We start from the raw sequence: 24,475 nt of genomic DNA on the forward strand, positions 1-24,475 counted from the left end.
ATGGGGTCTGCAGCCTATCATGGCAACCTTAGGGCACCAAACAAAATTACATTCTTGGATGTATGCCACTATTGCAGACTATCGAAACACGGAGTAGATTAATTCCCAAAACATGAACGTAAAAAAATAATTTCTGAAGAAAAGTGTTCAAAAAAGACAGTAAAAACAACTGCCTACAGAAAAAAAAAATAATAATAACGGCTATTTATTTTTCAAGCAAAAGTTAGTCTTAAAGAGTTTGCAAGATAGTAAATATCAGAAGAATCTTTATTTAATAAAAGGTCACGTTGTCAATACCCAAAACTAAATAACTTAATGAACTAATAAGGGAATAATTTTACCTTACATTTGTCACCCCACTTAGTAAACCAAGCTTTCCCCAAACTATACATTTAGTAAATAAAGTTAAGGCCTTAGACTGGAGGTAATGTTAGAGGTAGTGCAGGTACATTAGATGACATCAGAAACAGGAGTTCCTGAGATGCAGCATGGTGAAAGGCAAACCCCACATTTATTATAAAGTCATATTTTATCTTTATGAAATATTCTTAAAGCCACCGAGCTGCAGGACTTTCAGATCTCTTACTCTTTGTCCTATGAATAAATGAGACCTTGCCTAAGGTTGTAGCGCCTTTCATCCTGGAGTCTTTTGCTATTGGTTACAAGTCCTTCTTGCAAGAAATATGCAAGTACATGTGCTTAGAGTAAAATAAAGCATAAATTTTGATTTTTGCTCAAGCAAAAATTCACAAGTCTAGCTCTTTGTATTGACTGTAGTTTGCAGATGTTTGGGAAATTATAAAAACAGCACTAAGTGCAGGTAAAACTCCTAACTTAACCTGCTATGGGATTTAGCCCTTCTTTGTCTTCAGGGTGGTTTATGTACTACTGTGTTTTTTTTAAATTGTAGACATTTGTAGGTGTAACATGACCTGCTATTAAACACCAGAAAATGAAAGACTATTCTGGCAAAACTACAAACACTTAGATTCTGAAGCAGTGTGCCTCAGGGCAAGATGCTTTACCAAGCTCCTAAGCATTCACTGAATGTTTCTGACTCAGCACAGCATATTTGTTTTGAGCTTAAGTTGTTTCAGAATCCAGTGTCTGAAATGTATTCAGGTCTCTTGTCATGTGATATGCAATGCCTTCAGTGATTCTGGAACTTTATGTCACAGAACTATACAGTCAGAAAATGGTACAGAATTTGTACGTTAATGGTCCAGATTGTGCATAATTTTGTAATTCTCAGAACTATACAGGCCAAGGCCCACCAAATATTCTTTTACTGCAGCATTTTAATATTATTTAAAGTTTCAGTGGCTTGTCCTTTGTCAGATTATGACATCAAATCAAGTGCCATCACACTTGCAACTTTGTCTCATTAGTGTGCGCTCCTCTTCTACAAGATCTTTTGTACCAATCATGTACATTTTAATATACAGAGATGAAATATGGCCTGCAAGAACAACATGGGGAGAGGAATACAATTAGAGCCTTGATACTCACCTGCATTTAACCGGTTTGCTGGGTTTCAAGCCAACTATTTTTTTTTTTGTTTGCAAATGTTAAAATGAAGAGGTATACAGTTCTGTAATGAAATATAGCTCTGATTTCTTCTACTATATGGTATACTGACTGATGGATAATGGTATTTGTGCAGGTGCTCTGGGTAAACGGGCGAATTACGTTTTGCCTCTGAGAAAAAAAGTTGACTGAAGATGCTAATTTGCTGGAAGTCGTTGAATTTGTTCTATCTCATTAGTAACTGAACATGTTTGAGATGAGCTGGAAGTGATGGTGCGTTTCCTTTTGGAGCGAAGAAGTCACTAAAACGAAGATCAGCAATAGACTCTGCTGCAACTAGGGGGTCTTGTCGAGGAGTTGAGGAAAGAGGAAAGAGTTGAGGAAAGATAAGTTGTAGTTTTCCGGAATGATGACTGACCTTGAAGGGGAGGAAATAGATAAATGAAACTGGAGACCATGCTGGACTACCACTAAATGGTGGAAGGCACAATAAATCTTCATCATTATGCATGAGGAAGTAAGCTGGACAGCACACAGGGAAGAGAAAGTCACAGCTTGCAGGAAAGAGTATCTGCCGCTTCCCCACTTTTACAATATCGACTACCTCCCTGCTAGGTACAGAAGGCACCCTTGAACTGCCTGCTACCCAGGCACCAGTGAACTCTACCACAGTGAAGTTATTCCGAGAAAAGGAAAGCACAATGTATGTAGCCTAAAGACTTTTCATCTTTTTTGCTTAGATCTTAAGCTTACTTTTCTTAATGAAGACTCTCCTTTGTATCTGTCTGCCATCTCCTTCACCTCTAGGTGGCAACATACACCACTACAAACACTCGCTCACCATACCTTTTTTTTCCAAAATGCTAAAACTGTCTACAATTACCCTAACTCACACCTCAGTTGTTGCCCATCTTAATTTTAGGTGTTCCAGTCACTGATAACTTTTGTACTCGTCACTTCTTTGTGGCTCATATTCCCTCTCCCCCCCCTCTAGTCCTATCATTCCTCCCTAGCCAATTCCCTCCCCCTAAGCTAACTTCCGCCCAGAGTTTACTTCTGGCCAGGGCTATCTGTGGCACCATTTTTGGAATCTAGACTAGACATCCACAACCCTCTGAAACAGACCTGCGGTTGGGCTGCTCGACTCTCCCCCCGGTAGGTTAGCACCACCTTTCAGTTAAACTTATCTTGTGGAACCTTAGAAATTGTAATTTAGCCATGAATGCAGATGGAATAAGTAATATTGTTGGTTTGTCGAGCGGGTACTTCAACCCCTCACCAGTTGCCTAGTGGTGATATAATTGGTTCATCTACCTATATTTTATTGGAATAAGCTTTTATTGCATTAACAGTATAGAAATACAAATGCTGCCTGCCTCAGCATAACGGCAGTGTTATAACAGCTATTTCAAGCATACTTACCTGCTTAAAGACGTTTGTCTCAACACTGGCCGCTGCAGACTTAATTTTAACTGGATGCACAATTAGTTAATGCTAGTACTGTGTTATAATCTGCTGTGATTTGATGTTTGCTTCATGTTAAAGTAACACAGTGAACTTAATTAGCTATTCATGATGCCTGCCTATCCCTAACCTGTTTCTATACAATCTCATGTACTATCTTGTGTCAGTTTATTGTTGTATTGATCTTTGCCTTGCATAATTATTATTTTTGATGTAGCATGTGCTGTCAAGTGTTTCCGTACTTGTATAGTAGTTTATCTCTGACCTCTCAACTAGCTTTGAGGGATTTTCACTCTCCTTGGGCTCTATAGAAAATGTGAATGGGGATCTCATGGCCTAAAGAGCATTGCTTTTCTACTACTCATCCCCTTCCTCTCTAAACATTCTCTCCACCTCTTGCCTCTCTAAACTTTCTCTCCACCTCCTACCTCCCTTGTTCTGCCATGCAGCTTGAATAATACTTTTCTCTCTCTCTCTTTTACAGTCTGCCGCTTCCTCACTTTTACAATATCAAGGACTACCTCCCTGCTAGGTACGGAAGACACCCTTGAACTGCCTGCTACCCAGGCACCAGTGAACTCTACCACAGTGAAGTTATTCCCAGAAAAGGAAAGTGCAATGTATGTAGCCTAAAGACTCTACTTGGAACTCTTAGTTAAAGCTGGTATTATTAAATTAAATTTTACCTCCCATGTGCATGACATCAGCCTACTGCAGCCCATTTGCCACTCTCCCCCCTCCGGTTTTTGTCTTTTTTGCTTAGATCTTAAGCTTACTTTTATTAACGAAGACTCTCCTTCATATATGTCTGCCATCTCCTTCACCTCTAGGTGACGACATACACCAATACAAACACTTGCTCACCATACCTTTTTTTCCAAAATCCCCTCTATAATACATTAGTTATTTTAATTTCTTCTCCCCATTCCGTACTACCACACTTGCTCACTACTTTCCTGAGCTGAAAAACTTATGCTAAAACTGTCTACAATTACCCTAACTCACACCTCAGTTGTTGCCCATCTTAATTTTAGGTGTTCCAGTCACTGATAACTTTCTGTACTTGTCACTTCTTCGTAGCTCTACCTGCTCCATTCTCCCTACAGGCTTACTCCGCTCCCCTACCCTGCCCCCAAATACCACCCGCCCCAACACATCTACCTTTATACCTATCTGACAACTCCCACATAACTTACCTATCACACTTGGCCCCTCCCTCCTCCTACTCCCTATCATTATCTTCAACCTGTTGTCACACTCCCACCCACTGCCCTCTGCTCAACCCATCCTTCACCCTGCAACATCCCTGTCTTCACACCCATACAATAACCTTTGTACTACACCTCTCCCATTCTTAGCTGTATCTCTTTCTATATATCCCTCTCACTTGACTTGCATCTAACACCTATCATGCAAAAAAGACCTGCTCATGCTTTACTGTCCTTATTTCAAGCCCTCATTCTCTTCTACCTACTCAACCTCATTAGTCTCCCACAGTCCCAGTACTCCCCTCCCTTTCACCCAACTTCAATATATGTTAAGACTCTCCCTCAACAACCCAAGTCTCTTCCCACGTCTATAACCATTATGCATCTTTTCTCTTTCAAAGGAAACTCTTCCCTACTCCTAGTAAACCACTTCCCATACCTACCAAGCTAACCTCATTAATTTCCAATTCGCAAGTCTGTAAGCCCTTAGAACAGAGATACCTATCCCTACTGTATTCTAAATTAGTCACCCTCCTCCTCCGCTCTGGAGATATACACCCTAATCCAGGGCCTTCACTTAACTCCACTTCCAAACCAAACTCAAATAGTTCTCCCTCCCCCACAAATCTCTTCTCCTTGCTACACTTAATGCCAGGAGCCTTTGTAATAAAATACATGCCTTTCATGCCTGGATATCACACAACAAACCTGATATTCTCTCTATCACAGAAACCTGGTTAAAGCCACATATAAAAGATATCAAATAACACTCCCAAACTATAAACTCATAAGAAGTGACAGATCCCAAAAGAAAGGTGGAGGAGTAGCCTACAGTGACACCCTATACTAACCCAATATCCTCATTTGACACTGCTGAGCTAACCCTGACCCTTCTCAAAGTTAACAACAACAAATCTTTATGCATTTCCTCCCTGTACATACCACCTGGTAACAACATCCCTATTCTGGAAGATATTCTTGCCTGGTTTACCTCCAACATAAATAATGAGACAATAATCCTAGGTGATGTCAACATTAACTGGTCTTCCATTGATTCATCAACCCCTACTCAAAGTATTAACCTATATCAATTCACTCAGCTAATCCAAACTCCTACTAGACCAAATAAAGATTATACCACAGGTAGCATCCTTGACTGGATACTAGTCTCCCACCCAACCCGAATTTCTGATAGTGGTACTCTCCCCGACTCCCTTAGTGACCATCTCCCTGCCTACATATACCATTCCCCTTCCCCCCTCCTCCTTAAACACAAACACATTACAACCCATAATATGCAAACTTTCAACTCCCAAATCTTCTCTAATGCCTTACAGCAGATAAACTGGAACCCTCTAGAGTACCTTCCTTTAGACGCTGCTGTCTCACACTTCAGTACAGTTTTTACTGATTTTCTAAATAGTTTTGCCCCCTGCAGAACCAAAAGACTCAAATCCAAAATGGCCCTCTGGCTAACCAATGGCACTAAAGTCCTTATGTATCTCTGAGACAAAACCTGGAAATACTATCAAAAATTCAAAACTTCCAATGCTCTTGCCGAATATAAGCAACTCCAAACTCAAGTAAAAAAACAAATAGCCATCGACCATAAATCCTACTATCTTAAACTTCAAAATAACCATAAAACCAACCCAAAAAGTTTTGGAATAGCATTGCATCAATACTATCTCCAGGCAAACAAGAGAACCCCTGCCCTGACCCTGACTCACCTGACCTCCACCTAGCCACCCAATAGAATTCATAGGTTCATAGGTTCATAGGTAGGTACTAGGCTATCGGCTCTAGGCCCCATACAAGCCTAGCCAAAAAATGTACCCTGGCTTTCGCCACCCAAGAAAATTATTTTCCTGTGCCCCTGTCGAGCAGAGCCACAGAAGTGATCCCCGGGGTAAATTTCCCATTTACCATCCAATCATCAAGATTTTTCCCTTTTTCATTGACTCCATAGGCAAACTCACCTTATCTTTCCCTAATAATACCCCCCCAACATATCTGAAACCAAGGATTTAACCTTCAATAATTCTCTGCCCCTCTCTTTCACTCTCAAATCCATTCCTACCTGCACTGTAAAAAATCTCCTACTAAAGTTAAAACCTTGTTCTAATGCCCCAGATGGCATTCTATCCAACTTCCTCAAGCTAGCCACTGATGGCATAGCCCTTCCCATTAGCATCCTAATAAACCACTCCATCCAGGAATCCTACGTACCACACCTCTGGAAAAAAGCCTTCATCATCCCCCTCCACAAAGGAGGTGACAACTTTTCTATCTCCAACTTTCACCCTATTGCTGTCCTGTCCCCTATCTCCAAGATACTCGAAAAATGTATTCACCTGTAACTTTTTCCCTACCTCCTTGACAACCAACTACTGACTGTTACACAACATGGGTTTAGACCAGGTCGTAGCACCACCACTGCCCTCCTTTCCTTCCTCAAAATCATCAACTCTGCTCGCGACTCTGGTAACATAGTTTCTACCCTCCTCCTAGACTTATCCAAGGCCTTTGATACTGTCTCCCATCAACTCCTGCTTTCTAAACTCTCCCATCTTAATCTTTCCTCTTCTTCTATCAAATGGTTCACCAGCTATCTTTCAGCCAGGGAACAAGCTGTAAAATGGAACTACTGTACTTCCTCTTTCCTTCACACCCCAACAGGAGCACCTCAAGGCTTCATACTGGGTCCCTTACTATTTAATATTTTTATCAATTATTTCCACCAAAAGATCACCAATGCTAAACTTGTGCAATACGCAGATGACTCCACTATCATCTGCTCTGCTAAAACTCTACCCATATTAACAAACCTTACTCGAGGCCTTTTCCTCCACTGAGTCCTAGATGTTTGACAACCATCTAGCCCTTAATGCCGCCAAATCCAAAATAATGATTTTTACTCCTTCTAGACATACTGCTGTTGACAAAGCATCCTTCTCTATACTTAGTCTAAACAAAACATCTATTGAAATAGTTCCCCATGCAAAACTTCTGGGCATCCTTGTGACCAGCTAAAGTTTGACGTCCATCTACAAACCAATATAAAAAAAAAAAACATTTAAAACTCTGAATGCTTTATTGACACAGACGCTACCTCTCTCTTTCATCCAGACAACTCCAATCTTCTACCTACCTTATCCCCTCACTTTTGTATGGAGCACCACTAATCAGTAATCTCCAATCAACCCTGAAATCAAAGCTATCCTCATGCTATAATAAAATTTCTAAGTTTGCCACAGGATCCAAATCCTCCACTCATCATTGTAACTCCCTCCATGCACAAAACTGGTTGGAACTCCCAGGCTATCTAACATTCATTCAACTAACAGTAGCACACAAGGTCAATTTTAAACCCTCTAGCTGTCCATCACTCTCCTCTTCCTTAAAACTTCACCAGCCACACATAACACTTAGATCCACAAATCAAACCCTCTTGGAACTTTACAAACCTTTACATTCACCAGGGCAACTCTTACTATCATTCTCCCTTGCTAGGTTATGGAACTCTTTTCCCCCTCACATTAGAGCTACCCAGAATCTCCCTTCCTTTAAAGCCTTACTCCACTCTCATCTCTCCTCTCTCTGGGAATGCTCCTGCACTCATCCTACCTGAATCCTGACACCTATCTCTTTCTTATCCTACTCTAAACTCTGCCTTTGCTTAAATTCTTTTGTCTACAATTATGATGTACTAAATAAGCATTAATTTGTTTGTTCTTGTAAATATCTATAAGTGTTTGACTTAGTTCTTATATTTAAATTGTTTTCAGTTAATTTGTTTCTGTTATATGCTGTACTAGTTATTATATTATATTGTACTAGTATTTCTGTCTGGAGCTTTTCTCCTTGGGCCTCCATTGAAAATGGGCTACCTTGTCCCAATAGATTTTCCCGATTAACAAACTGAAATAAATAAATAAATAAATAAATAATAGTAAAGTGCTACAGTTTCATTGTTGATCAGGAGGTTGTACATCGGCTTTTCTAGTTCACTCTACCATACACAGACAGGATCACTCCAAGTCCCACAGAAAAAGCTCAAAGATCAAAGTATAGTAAAACATTTGTCTTTTAGAGTAAGACTGCAATTTGGGCAAGTGTCCAGGTCTAGCCCTTTTCATTTGCTGTCAATTGTTAAACATATATGCAAAAAGGATTAAAGCATATTAAAACACTTAAATAATAATGTAAGCCTTCATTTTTGGCAAGTGTCCAGGGTCTAGACATTTTCTCTTGTTGATTGGTATAATGTAGTTCAACTTACAGACATAGCCCTTCTGCTGTCTTCAAGGTACTCAGTAACCACAGAACTCATTAAATGCCATATGTGCCTTATCACAGCTTCAGAACTCACTAAATGCCATGTGTGCCTTATCCCAATTACAGAGCTCACTAAATGCCACATGTGCCTTATCCCAAATGCAGAGCTCAATAAATGCCATGTGTGCCTTATCCCAACTACAGAACTCACTAAATGTCATGTGTGCCTTATCTCAGCTATAGAACTCATTAAATGTCATGTGTGCTTTATCCCAGTACAGAAATTACTAAATGCCATGTATGTCTTATCCCAAGTACAAAACTCACTTAATTGCATTCGAGCCTTATTCCAACTTCGGAACTCACTAAATGCCATGTGTGCCTTATCCCAACTATAGAACTCATTAATTGTCATGTGTGCCTTATCCCAAGTACAAAACTCACTTAATGCCATGTGTGCCTTATCCAGACTTCAGAACTCACTAAATGCCATGTGTGCCTTATCCCAACTACAAAACTCACTAAATGCCATGTTTGCCTTATCCCAACTATAGAACTCACTAATTGCCATGTGTATCTTATCCCAACTACAGAGCTCACTAAATGTCATGTGTGTCTTATCCCAACTAAATGCTATGTGCATCTTATCCCAATTACAGAACTCATTAAATGTCATGTGTGCCTTATCCCAATACAGAGCTTACTAAATGCCATGCAAGTCTTATCAAAGCAACAGAGCTCACTAAATACTGTGTGTGCCTTATCCCAACTACAAAATTCACTAAATGCCATGTGCATTTTCCCAACTGCAGAACTCACTAAATGCCAAGTTTGCCTTATCTCACCTACAGAACACACTAAATGTCATGGGTGCCTTATCCCAGATCCATGCTGCATTGTTTTTTACATTATCAAATATCTAGAGCATGGAACTTTCACAGTGTACTTCGTTTTCTATGCATAAAAAGCAGTAACTGATTCTAGGGCTTAGTGTATGCCTGTCTGAAAACTCAGGTTTTCTGCACCTTAAAACCCATAGTGGTTCCTGGACAAAGTGACTTATTGGAATTCATGTGATCCAACCCCCCCCCCCCCCCCGAAAGCATGATGTTAGAATGTTGATGACATTTCTTTTAAAGAACTATTTTGTTAACTCACAAAACAAACATGACAATTATAATTTGAAAGTTTCTGAGTCTTGCAGACCTAATTATTAACCAACTGGGTGACTGCTTTGTAACCTTTATATTATTAATGACATTTTTTTACATAGCCAAGGAGGCAGAGTTAAATTTTTTTCTGATTTTTCCCGCAATATGGGTTCTGTCTCTCTGATTCAAAATTTCTGTTTACTTATCACCCGTGATGACAGTGACACTGAAATTTATATGAGACAAAGTTTAAAAGCAAAATTGAACGTTCATGCACAAAATAGGCTTCGGTTGTCTATAAAATTAGGTATTCAATTACATCAAAACAGGCCTGCTTTTATCTCAGACCTGCTATCCTGAAATGTATTAGTATGAAACAGAAGCAGAAATAAATTTGTTGTGTAATCTCATATGCAAAATTGCATCTATGTTTGGATAAGATATTTGCCTGACAGATGCCTGCATGTCATATGCCTTCTGGTTGTTTTGTGATATAGTTACCCTGTTAACCAGCTTGGTGAATGTCTGTACTCAAAGTCTGCTGCAGGGCAAACAGAAGTCAAAAGCTGAAAACACTGTAACCTTTTCCATGTAGACTGTTATGACTGGGTCTCCATTTGTGACAACATAAATATGTGTTCAAGACATGGACGTCAAGAAATTTGCTCGAGAGGCGAATCTTGGCATCCATGTCGAGAACATATAAGAGGTTATGATCAGTGAGACCCAAACATAACTCTTTGTAGTTCATGGAGTCTTTTCTACTCCATGTATGATCTGTTAAAAAAAGCAGGAGTGTTTTACTGGCTGTGAAAGCCAATAAAGCACTTAGTGAGTACTGTCATAGAAAGCAAGGATAAAGTGAGGGACAATTTTTAAATATGGCCGTAATTTAAATGAGTTACTTACAGACTGACATCTGTAAATTTCCTGGGATGTTTGAGGAAAGATGTTTACAGACAGTTCAGAGTGAAGGAACATCCCTTCCACGATACAGCACCATAGCAGCACTTAGGTGGTGTGTAAGATTTGTTACCCACCTTTGAAAGAGCTGTTACGGTCGGGTATCGAGCTACAGTAGAACGTAAGCAGAATATTATTTGCACTACAAATAAATTATAATATTACAAAATGTTAACACTGCTGCTTTTGTACTTGATGCACAGAGTATAATAATTAGGGAATAAAAAATTAAGGTTGAAGGTCACTGGAACTTTATAACATGCAAGGTGTGTGGGTTCCGGCAATCAGAGCAACCAAACAGCAGTGTGTCAACATTACCTTAGAAACAATACCATGACACTTTTTTGTTTACTGCTTACTATAAGTTATAATCGGTGGCAGGTGCTACTTTAGTTGATAGTATGTTGTTAATAGTATCTGACTAGGAGCTGATAAATGTTACTCTGTTTTGTCTGTGTTACAGAATGTAGTTAAACTGCATGACATGCATACAGGAAAATAATCCTTTCACAATGAAAAAGTATCAGTAAACAGTACCACACTATAGAAACTGGATTTGAAAATTTCATAGCAAAAACTAAATGTGGATTATTGTGCTACAGTGCTGTGTAGCACATTGTATAAGGCTCACAGACAACTGGCAGGATGTAAGTTCTGAGAGCTGAGTCACAGCTGTTAAAAGAATCAGCAGACCAGAATATGGAACTGGTGCATTGCAGCTATGGATCCAATGTGTTGGAGCTGTGGAAGTTAATTGCCCCTATTTTTGGGCCTTTGCCTGACCATCATTATAGCTTTGTTCAGATTTCTTGCTATAAGAGGTTGAGAAGTATGTGTGGAACCAATGCATTACACCAGTATATGCAGCCACAGAACAGCTGTCTGATGCACCCAAACTTCTAGAGAGTTGGGCTTAATGCAATAATCTGGTGCTCTGAAAATGTTGTTACAACTTCTGCTAAACTAGATGTCACTTGTAACTGTTCCCAATACTGCTGTAACCAAACCACTCTGGTCCTTCATTTTGCTATGTTTACCTTTGAGACTGAGCCCCCTTTTCCTGTGGATTATGATATTACCTTCTTCAGTAAACAGTAACTTAGTCTGCCATTCTCCTTACTTTTAAACACACTAAGTGCAGGCAAAATATTTTTCTTTTAATAAAAAGAAACTTGACAGTTTTTGTTACGCACACTTAGCATGGTACGCTTCTCTGGCATTACTGAAAATGCATTTTTGCTGAATGATTCTTTATGTTGTAAATAACTGAAAAGTAACTGTATCTCATGAGTAATGTTTCAGCCTCGTTGAATACTTCAAACTGTCTTTTTTGTTGTATGACAGCTACTGATTAATATTTAATATTGGAATCATACACTGGACTATGAGTAACACTGCAAAATATATGGTGATTGATTATACAAACAATCTGTGCTTAACATTGCATTTTCAAATATGTTTTGATTATAAATAGCTCATGAACTGTATATTGAATATTCTTGCTGTTAAAAATTATTTAATAAACTGTGATTAAAACATTGTTAGAGTACTTAATATTTGGTTTCCTTGTGCAGTTTAGCTGTATAGGGAATACTCTTGTGTTTGTGGCATGGAAATCTACATTGTATGACAGTACTTTCTGCAGTACTGTACCTGTTTCTAGATAAGATCATCTGTTTGGCTAAACTATTAACAGTTTCTTTCATCTATGTCTTTGGAAAGCACACCAAGTTTGAAAAAGTATAGATATAGACAGTGGGAATTTTTGATGTGCTTTTACCAGCAATGTTGCAACACATAGCTGGTTGAAACCACACATTAGGTAATAGAGGCTAGGGTGGCTGGTGACTTCATAAGAACATGAAGCTCTAAGGAGCAGCTGATAGGGTCAGACTAACTGTAATAGGATGTGACTAGATTAAGGTACAGTCAACAGTGAGCAGTGTTACATTTTTCAATAACTAACTGAACACGCAAGACTATATATGCTAAGCAGTGTTGCCGCAGTGGTCTTCCTCTTCAGAGAATGTTCTAGAACTAGTTTGAGAAAAATAATATGGTTCATGAGTTGACTGAGTAGATTCCACTTTGCTACCAACAAACCTAGCACCTATAAACACAGAACTGCTTACCCAAGTATATATGTAACGTAAACATGCTTACTTAAGAATGAGTTTCTTGCAGCGATCATGCAAAAACTAAAGAAAGGGGTTGAGCATTGGTAGTCTGATTACTTTATTCACATTCTGAGATCATTTCAGGTGTGATAAAAAAATGATCATTTAAAACGTTGGAAATAAAATGTTTGGCTTTCTCTGACATACTCCAGTCTAAATTACTACAGTTTGAGCCACATATACCCTTGCAATGACCTGTTTGTGTCAGACTTTTTTTTTTCAGATTTTCAGAATGGCAATAGATAAAAAAATGTTCTGCTTCAATTCATGTTCCTCCTGCATTGGCTAAATGTTTTACTCACTGATAACTTTCCTGAAGAGATAGAGGCTACCATTTTGCCATATGTAGCATTCCCAACATGAAAAGGAAGAAGGAGAGACATCTTTGTAAATTAAATGATGATAATAATACAGACAATTTGCTAGATCTGATGCTACCTGTGTCATTATTGATGACAGATGGGTCTTGGATCTGACCTCAGATCCGAGCCGGCAGAGTGAGCGACAGCTCCTGAACTCAAGTTCCTCCTCTCCCAGAACTCCGGTTACTCATAATCCTCAGATCTCATTTGCCGCAATAAGTGAACAGACATGCTCCCTGCAGCTTGAGCTTCATTGGTTAGATAAGTGCCTTTTTGGATATCCTTTTGAATTTTCTCTCTCTCTCTCTCTCTCTCTCTCTCTCTTTCCCTTCTGTCTAACAATTATAGTTAGTTTCCTGTAGTTTCCTTAGTTTAGCAGTAAGTTTCCTCCCCTCCTTTAGATGTTCGCTGGCACCGAGTGTGTCGTGTGTGTGTGTGTGTGTTTGTGTGTGTGTGTGTGTGTGTGTGTGTGTGTGTGTGTGTGTGTGTGTGTGTGTGTGTGTGTGTGTGTGTGTGTGTGTTGGAGGGTCTGTAGTTTTGTTTGAGATATGCCTGACAATCCCTTCAGTTTTAGACATTGCTCCTCATGTGGTGGGAATTTATCTCCTTCTGGCACACATGAGGAGTATGTCTACTGTCTAGGACAGCCCCATTGCAATGTTCAATCCTAGGGCTCTCCTAAACTGTAGAAACAAATTGCTTCTTAAAGGGCTTGCTAAACAGGGTCCCTTGGTCTCGGGCTCCCGCTCCAAAGCCTCTTCGGATCCCAAGAGGAAGCCCTCTTCTTCTCAGGACTCCCCTGTTAAATGGCTGAGGATCTCTGATCCTTGTGCCCTGGATCCGAGTTCAGTAGCAGGGGCATCGGATCTGGGGTCTTTGACTCCAAGAGCCTCTGCTCCCCCAGCCGGATCCAAATCCTCAGAGACTCAGAGGTCCTTGGATCTGATCAGATCAAAAACCCCATCAGATCCGACCATGGGGCCCTTAGTGCATTTGGATCCAACCGGGCCATCAGATCCGACAGGCTCCCTCAGAGCCCATTATTATTATTATTATCAGTCCTCCAGCCACTTCCAGGGTTTCAGATCCAAGAAAATCCAGCAGGTCCTCCTCTAGGGACCATAGACATTCAACTCATTCAGGCCATTCTTCAGTTTCCTCCTGGTCTACTAAGAGTTTGCTCACATCTGATATGGACCAGATAATGAGGAGCTTTCTCAAAGCCCAAATGGAGCTAGGCTTGCTTCCGTCCCCTAGCCACTTGCTGAGGGGCTCTTCTCCCACATCAGAACTCCTCTCTTTCCATCCAACTCCTGCAAGCTCGGTGTCCCTGGGTTAGAGCTTGCCTAGGCAGAGCCCATCTGAGTCACTTAGTGTTCCCACTCCCATGCTGTTTGGGTCCCTAGCTGGCTCAGTCCCCTTGCCTCGAAGCTGGTGTTGCCTTGGAACCGAAAGATCCCGGGGGCTACTGAGAGTGGGTTCTGGTCTGGAGTTTTTGGACCATTCCCTTCTCTTGGGGGTTTCTGCCTTGGATATCTCAGGACCAATATTGTCTGAGGATGTCGATACTGTGCTGGGGTCTCCCCTTCCAGCCCAGTCAGTCATTACCTGAAGGAAGGAGGGTGGGGCTTCTTCCAGTCTATCTACTTTTTGGGCAATAGAGAGGACCATTTCTGGTTGGTGGGCAGCCTCTACCTTGGATCTGGACACACCCCTGCCTGTTTCCATTTTGGGTGGCAAATCTCCATCATTGGTCTGCGGTCAGCCCCCTGGGATTGCCTTCAGAAGGGCATTACCACCATAAGGGTACCCTCCTCCTCCGAGTCCTCCTCAGAGCCCATGGTGGAGGAGCCTCCTTGGAAGAGTATGTGCAAGAGGAGGCACCTAGACTCCCCTCAAGATTCCCTCACTGAGGACATGGATTTTGAGGAAGGGGGTGGGTCCCCCAGACTACCACCCAAGGAGGTGTCCTTTGGAGACATACTTGAGATCCTGAAAGAGCGGGGTGGCTGGTCGTCCGCCACCTTGTTCTCAGAGGAATCCATGTTCCTAAAGGCATTCATGGTGGGCCCATTTTCCTCCTGGGTGTCTCCTCCCACAGATAAGCTAGTTCAGCTCATTGCCAGCAGGGCATGGAAGGAGCCAGACACAGTCGAACTGGTCCCCAAGAGGGTAGATAAGTTTCTGAGTCCTGCAAAGGACAAACCTTTCTGGAATAAGGGTGTCTCTGTAGATGCTACTGTGGTTGCTGCAGCCCCCCCCCCCCCGAAAAAATTCACAGAACAGAGCTTTACGGTCCATCCCCATAATAGACAGTCGCGGGCGACTGACCATTTTGGGAAGCGTGTGCACACCTCAGCTACCTTCGGACTGAGGACTGCAAATTATATGGCACATTTCACATGGCTGCAAAGGGATTTGGTATCAGAACTTTCCTCGTCCCTTGGAGCCTTAAACTGGTCTCTCCAAAGTTTTCACTCTCACTTCCATTGCTAATGCCTCAATGAAGTTGATCTTGAATGCAGTCAAGGCCCCTTCATGAGCGGCAGGTACAAGCATTGCTATTAGGCATCATGCCTGGCTTCACCTTTGCCAGTTTGCGGACAACTTCAAGGTGTCCTTCACCAATGCTCCATTTGATGGATGTACTCTGTTTGGTCCTTCAGTCAAAGAAACACTGCCCCCCCCTCCAGTGAGCAGGAGGAAAAGATCTTGTCCGCAGTAGGAATCAAGTTTTCTACTCCCCAACATTCCTTCTCCAAGACTGAGAGGGGTAGTAAAAAGCTACGGTTCCACAGGACGCAGTTCTTCTTTCCAAGATGCTTCTCAGGAATCCTCTTCTTCCAGCCGGGGAAGGGGATTTGATGGAAGATTTCAGCCCAGAGGCAGAGGAGGTCTGCAGAATCAGAGCTTCCTAGAACCCTTCTTGGAGAAGCCCCAACAGTGCTTAAGAAGTGCTGGAGGCAGTCGCGGATCGTATCTCCTTGCACCACCTGGCTTGGACTGCTATTACCTCATACCAGTGGGTGATAAACATTGTGTCCAGGGGATACTTTATACCCTTCAATCACCCCTTCCAGTCCAACAGTCACTCCCAGATGTCCCACCCCACCAAAGGGAGTTAGATCTCACAGAGGTTCAAGACCTCCTTCAAAAAACAGCCATCCAGAAGATCCCAATAGGACAACAAGGATCTGGTACTTACTCTCACTTCTTTTTAGTACCCAAAAAAACAGGGGACCCGCATCCAATTCTAGACCTCAGCAATCTGAATTTATCAGTCAAGAAGTCAAAGTTCTGGATGGTCACTATTCAGTCCATCCTTCCACTTCTACATAAGGATGATTGGATGTGCTTGATAGATCTCAAGGATGAGTACTATCACATAAAAATTGACAGGCACTGCAGGAGTTTCCTGTGCTTCTGGCTTTGAGACAATATTATCAGTTCAGAGCCCTGCCCTTCGTTCTCACCTTCGCCCACTGGGTGTTCACCAAATGTATAATGGCAGTGGTAGCAGCCCATCTCCATCTGCAGGACTTTCAGATCTTCCCATACCTGGACAATTAGCTCCTCATGGCTCCCACAAATCATCTCCTCTCTCTTACCACAGATTTCACTCTTAAGTCTATTTCATGATCTGGGCATTGCTGTCAACCTTCCCAAGTCACACATTGCTCTGTGTCAGAGTCTAAAATTCACAGGAGTTCTTCTGGACACGGTGTCGGAGACTGTAGCTCTTTCCCTGTGCAGGGTAGACATGATCCAGGAGCAAGTTTTTCTCCTCCTGGATTGGGACAGTGTCCCTGCCCATGCAATTCTTCAAGCCCTTGGTTCGATGGTGGCTATTCAGTTTGTTCCCTTGCCAGATATCACATGCGGATGCTTCAATGGACCCTTGCAGTACAGTGGTTGTCTCACCTTCACCCTATGTCCATGTCCATCCAATTATCATGAGTCTGCCAGCATCATTTAGTGTGGTGGCTCTGATCCAAGGATCTTCTGCTACTTTTTGACTCCTGTAACCCCAAGCCATGGTAACTACAGATGCCTCCCTGTTGGGGTGGAGGGCATTTTCAGAGAAGGATGGTCCAAGGCATGTGGTCCCCCACAGAGATCAGGTTGCACAACAATGTCCTAGAGATGAGAGCTATACTCCTACCATTGAAAGCCTTCTAGGACAATCTCCCTCTCAGGACTGTAGCAATTCAAACAGACAACATGGCAGTAGTCTGGTACATCAACAAGCAGGGGGGGGGGCACAATCATACCCGCTGTGCAGAGAGGCCATGAGAGTGGGAATGGATGATGTCCTCCAGGTGCTTTCCTCTGGCAATACAGATCCCTGGTGATTCCAACATACTGGCAACCAAGTTCACCAGGTCTATCCTGAGTCCCCATGAGTGGTCCTTGAAATAGTCAGTGGCAAGCCGGATTTTTGACCGATGGGGTCTTCCATGCTGCAATCTGTTTGCATCTCCAGCAAATCACAAATGCAGCAAATATTTTGCCCTGATCCCCCCACCAGGGGAGTCACTCAGGGATGCTCTGATTCACAATTGGCTGCCGGAACTCCTCTATGCCTATCCTCCAATGCCCCTCATTCCCAAAGTTTTAAAGAAAGCCCGTCACCTAAAGGTTCATCTCATCCTCATTGCCCCCTTCTGCCCTGGTTCTCCCTCCTCTGGTCTCACCTGAAATATCCATCCTGGATATTAGAAACAGTCCAGGATCTCATCTCCCACCCATGGGGACTTCCTCCTCCTGACCTGATATACCTGAGGCTGACAGTGTGGTACTTAAAATTTCAATGATTGTCAGTCAGGTTAAGCTGCCTTCTCGAGTGAAGGACATTATTTTGGCATCTCAGAAACCTTCTACTAAAAAGGTTTATTCTAGCAAATGGAAGAGGTTCACTCTTTGGTCTTATCAGTGGAACATTGATCCCTTTTCCATTCTGGTTGTGGACATTCTGTTGTTCCTTTCCTCTCTGTTCCAACAAGGAGCGAGCTTCTCAACGATTAAGCTTCAAATGGTGGCTATTTCTAACTTTCACCTAAGTGATAGTCCCATGTTTTCTTCTAGGCTCTGCAAGGCCTTTCTTAAGGGAAGGGGGTGTTCATGCTCAGGCCTCCTTTTAAAGATCTGTCCCCTCCAGGGATCTTACTTTGGTGCTGTATTCCCTGGCACAACCTCCCTTCGAACCTGCCACGAAGTGTGATATTAAGTTTCTGTCTTGGAAGATGGCCTTTTTGGTGGCTATTATCTCTGCCAAGAAGGTTTCTGAATTGCAGGCTCTTTGCTTAAAGCCTCCCTTCATGATTTTTCACAAGGATATGGTCTCTCACAGGACCAATCCTTCATTCATTCCTAAAGTAGCTTCAGAAACTAACCTTAGTCTATTCAACTTCCCATCTTTTTTCCCAATTTTTTTAACAAAGGAGAGTATCAACTACATTGTCTGGATGTACATAAGCAGTTATGTTTCTATTTGAAGAGGACTGAGGATTTTCGAAAGTCAGATCAGCTTTTCATAGCCTTCTCTCAGGCCAGGAAAGGCAGGACAATCAGAGGGATCTTCCAAAGCCTTTTAAAGCTCATTCTACTAGGTCAGTGGCTACCTCTTTGGCATTCTGGGCTAGAAAGTATTTGGATGACATTTGTACTGCTGCCACTTGGTCAAACCCCCATACCTTTGTAACACATTACAAGTTGGATTTGATATCTAGGGGTAGAGCCTCATTTGGTTCTTCTGTGCTCCAGCATGTCCTTCCTTGAGATCTCCAAGGATTTTGGGTAGCTGGGGACTGTGACCCATCTGTGATCAATAATGACACAGATAGCATCAAATAAAGAGTTATGTACTTACCATAACTTGAAATCTGTGCTATCCAATGTCATTGTTCATCACATTCTCACCCTCCGTCCCCCTCCTTCTGGTGACCAGGGGATTTTTGGAGTAATGGTGTGTTTGGGTCTGCTGTTCCTGGGTGTGGACAGTGTTTCTGTCCTGATATTTATCTAGCAAACTCAATCTGAGGATTATGGGTAACAGGAGTCCTGGGAGGGAGGAGCTCGAGCTCGGGAGCTGTCGCTCACTCTGCCGGCTTGGATCTGATGTCAGATCCAAGACCCATCCACACTGAATAATGACACTGGATAGCACAGATATTCTATACCCCAAGTAGACTCCAGGGAATTTTTCCTCAGGTAGACAGCAAATGTTGGAGGTGTGATGGGGAAGAAAGAGGTAATTAGGAACATATTTTCTGGGAGTGTATTGAGTTGGCAGACTTTAAAGATTCCCTGTAGGTAACTGTATCAGAGATACTGGATGAGCAATTTGGTGTAACTGGGAAATTATATTTCTGAGCTATGATACAAAATCAGAATTGCTTAGATGTAGTCAGGCCTTGCCGAGTCTTTTTAAGGTGGCTACCAAAAAAGCAATTACTAGAACATGGAAATTAAAGTCTAAATCAACTGTACTAGAAGTAATGAATATACAAATAGAGATAAAACAACTGGAATTGGGATTTTTAGAAAAGGGTCGGAGCAAATTACCTAGGAAAATAGGAATTGTGGGAACAATACATACAGAGGAGGAATGACGTTTAAAAGAAGGCAGGATTTGAATGTGTTATGCAATGTTTGACTTACAATGATTGGGTTGATTATAAGTGATGTGTAATGTTTGCAGCTAGGATTATGTCAATATGGTTTGTGATGTAAACTGATTACAAATGGGATTGTGTCAATATGCCTTGTTTTCATTTATATAAATATATGATTGCCTATGTTATTTATTTTATTTATTTATTTTACATTTGTTTACCGGGCTAGTCCAACTGGATATATTTCCATTTTCAGCAGAGGCCCAGGGAGAAATGCTCTGTTATAAGTGATAATTTAATAAAGATGTTTCTTGTTTTAAAAACATTTGCAGTTTAAATAATTATAACAAATTATACATAATATACAACACTGGTTAAGAATCAGTACAAGGTATATGACAATCTTTTAATATTTAGAGAAATTTTAGACAGTTTGTAGAGAAATTAAAGGTAAGTTAGCCTAATACAAGCAGGAATTGCAGTTTGAAGTGAGGGAAAAACAGGCTTATGATATATTTAGAGAGAAAGTCAGAGAAGAGAATGAAATAGCAGTAAGGAAGTAAGTGAAAATGGAGAGTAAGAAGGTAGAAGGAATGAAAAAGCATGTGTTCATATATATAGATATATATATATATATATATATATATATATATATATATATATATATATATATATATATACATATATATATAGTTTATCCTGGTTTTGAGCAAGAACAGAGCCAGATTTAAGCTAGGAAGTCTTTCACAGTAATTTTTGAAAGATGGGAGGGAGGGTATAAGTCTGATGGATACAGGTGAGGAGTGAAAATTGTCTTCACAAAGCTTGCTCTGGAACTTGAGAAAGAATCCAATTTATAGTTTTTTATAAAGGTATGAACAGAGTATCAAGTTGCTGCCTCTAGAATGCCTTTAGAGTCCATTTATTTCCAATATGTCACTGAAGAGGGATGTGGCTTAACCACCATTGTGGATGTAAAAAAATAGCAGAAGAAAGCTAATGAGTAATGATCTGCTTAGAGTTTGGTTGACCCTTTAGAGCCCCAGAATAGGAAATAAACAGCGGTTCAGCTTTCCTGACGGGCTTAGTTCTGTCAAGGTAGTACCTGAACTGCATGTGCACATCTAAGATATACAGCATCTTTTCTCCCTTGGTTTTACGTTCCAGAAATAAAACTGGGAGACTGATGACCTGATTAGCAATTTTTGGCATAAAAGAAGACTGGGTGCAAATCAGATAAGGTCGACTCACCATGAGAGCTTGCAGCTCAGAGACACCTTGTAGATGTCAGAGCAATAAACAACAGTTTTCCAAGTGATCTTTTGAACTGAAAAGCAGGTTCAAAAAAAGATAAGGTCAATTTTTCAAGAACAAAGTTGAGATTCCAAGGAGGAGGAATTTACTTTCGAGGGTATATCAAGCACAATACTCATTTCATAAATTGTTTGACTACAGACAGAGATGAAAGAGAGGGATCATTGCTGCAAGACACACCTAGATAGATGCATAAGATAAGCCATCATTGAGTAGCTCACATAAATATTACAAACCAGAGGAGTAGACACCATACTGGGCCCTCTGATGTTGGTTATACACCACATAGAAAACCACTTCCATCTGCAAACATAAGATTTTCTAGTTGTAGATTTTCTTGTCTCTTTTAACACCTGCTGCACATCCTCATGGAACGAGTGCATAAAACATTCCAAGATAGAATCATCCAGGCTCTAAGTAACTGTCCTTAGTTAGATTATACCAATTACCCCTGACAAATGTGAGGAAAATTTTGGTAATTGCCCTTAGACAATTCTATTAAAAGGTAGAACTGACCTTGCCTAGGCCAAAATGGAATCATCACAATGATCTTTGGTAATTAATTTTCTGAATCTGCATAAGTACCTTTGGTATGGGTACTTAGCTATGCATAAAACAATATTCCTATCCAAGGGAACAAAAATGCTTCTGTCCTCCAAGGGTGGCTGCAAGGATGTCTTTGAACTGAATTTTTCCAACCATTTGTTTAAAAAAAAAAGGTGAACAGAAGTATTTGAAGTGTTCTGCACACCTTGACCAAATCCAGACAGACTGTCTTGAGTTTCCACTCGTGAGGACCTGTCTGGGATCTGCTTAGTCTGTCTGTCACTCTGTTTTGCTATGTGGTATGTATGAGACCTGAAGCTTTAGAAAATGCTGTAAGCCTAGCTCTGAAGCCATCATTGCCAGCCAGCAAAGAGGGTATGACTGCCAACCAGCAAAGAGGGTATGACTTGTACTCCCTTGCTTGATCAGGTATGACATGACTGTGGTGTTGTCTAGGACTAGTACAAGGGGACCTGGAGACCCTAAGTGGAGAAGAACATTTAATGTCTTAATCCCTACTAATGATTATTTGATGTTTAAGTGATTTGTAGCATCCAAAAGACCCCATTTGCCTTGTACTTGAACTTCTCTGTACACTCTTCCCCATGCAGAATCTGACGAGTCCAACTGAATTGGGATCTGGAGGAAGACATCTCCACCACTGTAATTCTCATTTCACAAAATCCAGTTCTGGAACCTGCAACTTCAAGGGAAGCAGGTCCAGGGTCCAACAAGTTTTGAAGCACCATTGAGTCTTTCTCATGTGGAGTCTGGCCAGTGGTGACATGAGGATCATCAGTGCCATGAGGCCTAGAATTTTGAGAAACTCTCTTGCAGAGGCAATTTCTGAGAAGAGAGAAGGCCCTGAAAATGTTCTGAACAGTCAGGACTATGTCTTCTGGTAGAAAGGCTGTACTTTTTTATGTCTGTCATACACCCCAGGAAGACAATTCTTTGGAAGGGTGTGAGACAGGACATTTATAGGTTCAGCTTGAAGTTGACAACAATTGGCATCTGATGATAAGCATCCTACAGCTGTAAAGTCACCATGAAATAGTGGTCAGGAAGAAGGGGTAGGAATGTCTGTAGGGTAAGTATTTTAAATGTGGGTACTTTTAGAAAGGTATTTAGGTAGACCAGATATAACACTAAGCTCCATCACAGCTCCTTTTCAGGTACCAAAAAGATTCTGGGGTAAACTCATTTTCCTTTTTGTGGTCCAGAAGCTGGTTCTGTAACCCCTGATTGCAACAAGTGAAGAAGTACCAGACAGAACATACTTGTCTGGTCTGGAGGGTATAGGGGGATTTCCCCTGAACTGAGGAGGATATTCTGTCCATTGCCAAGAGTATTCTCACTGAACTATTCTCTGCACACACTTGTCTGAGACTTTTTGTGACTAGGCTGCTGAGTTGAGCTAATGCTTGGGGGAAGGTCAAAGGATAAGAGGATCAGGTGGAAGGAATGGGATGTCCTGAGTCTTGGTATAGACCTTATTTAGCAATGAAAGATCTTTTTCGGAAAATGAACACCTTTTATTTGGCTTGGAAGCAATTATCCTCCTGCCACTTCCTCTTGGTACCCTCACTCTTGTTAGGCTGGGATTTTGTCTGTTCTTTGAGGTTGGATGCCTTGTTGTGGAAGAACCTTGGAACATGAAGCATTCTACATCTGATGTTGTCCTTTTCATTCTTCCTCAAAGAATGGGTTACAGATCCAATCCTCAGATGTGACTCGGCTGCATACTTCAGACTTTGGATCCAACTCTAAAGCTCCTCCCTCTAATCCTAATACCCTAGTCCATCCCCAGCACCACAGGTCTCATTTGCTGCCATTGCACACAGACTAGGGATACTTCTCTTACAGCGTACATTGTAGTTATTTCTTTCATGAGAAAAAAAGTTTAACTTCTTAAATTATTTCCTTTCCTTATTATTAAACCTCCCTCTTAGTTGTTCGGATACTTTCTGCATCAATTTTTCCTCCTATTTGATATAGTAATTCTAAAGAATTCCACTGATGGCATTTTGTCTTTTTCTCCCTGTCCCTATCACTCCTGCCCTTTTCAACAGGGTAACGCTCCTTACCATTGCTGGCATTTCCTTTAAAAAAAAAAAAAAAAAAAAGTTTTTATTTTTTTTCTGTGCTTTTCAATAGTTTATTTTATCATGGCACTTCTTGTGGCATAAAATCCCTAACTTGGATGCCCACAAGGAGTGCGTATACTGCTTGGGATGAGATCATTTAAATACAGGCTGCTCTGTCACTCTGTTTTGCTATGTGGTATGTATGAGACCTGACGCAGCCTTTAACTCACAAGCTGTAGCTGACCAGTGAAATAAACTTGTTCTCAAGGAATTTCTTCCTCCTTCATTTCCTCATCTTCAGGGGCTCACACCCCCAGCAAGACTTCAAAAGCTTCATTGGATCATAGGAAATGTTCACCTAAGAAGTCTCCCAAAAGTATTTCGAAGCCACCCTCAAAAGCCTCTAAATTGTCAGATCCGATTTCGTCAGATCTGGAAAGACATACTATTGATCCAAAGCGTTAAGATTCCAAGTCATCAGATCCTATTATTATCTCTGCCAGCACTATGACTCAAATTATAGATCCTAAGTCTTCAGATCCTGAGGCTAGCACATCTTACACTTTGAGGACTCATTCTCCTACATTTTTCATAGATCCTGTCTTCCCTCACCTCTATTTCCCTTTTATGCAGACAAAAAAGCACTCCAGGCCTTAATCAACTACTTCATCCATCAGGTCCTCCAAGAGTCTTTCTGAAGTGGATGAAGATAGGATGATGTGAAAATTCCTCAGAGCTCAAATACAGATGGGGTTTATCTCAGCTCTGTCTCCTAATGGATCCA

Source organism: Protopterus annectens, chromosome 8.part0, assembly GCF_019279795.1.
Source record: "Protopterus annectens isolate FY-2018-M chromosome 8.part0, PAN1.0, whole genome shotgun sequence".
Taxonomy (NCBI): domain Eukaryota; kingdom Metazoa; phylum Chordata; order Ceratodontiformes; family Protopteridae; genus Protopterus; species Protopterus annectens.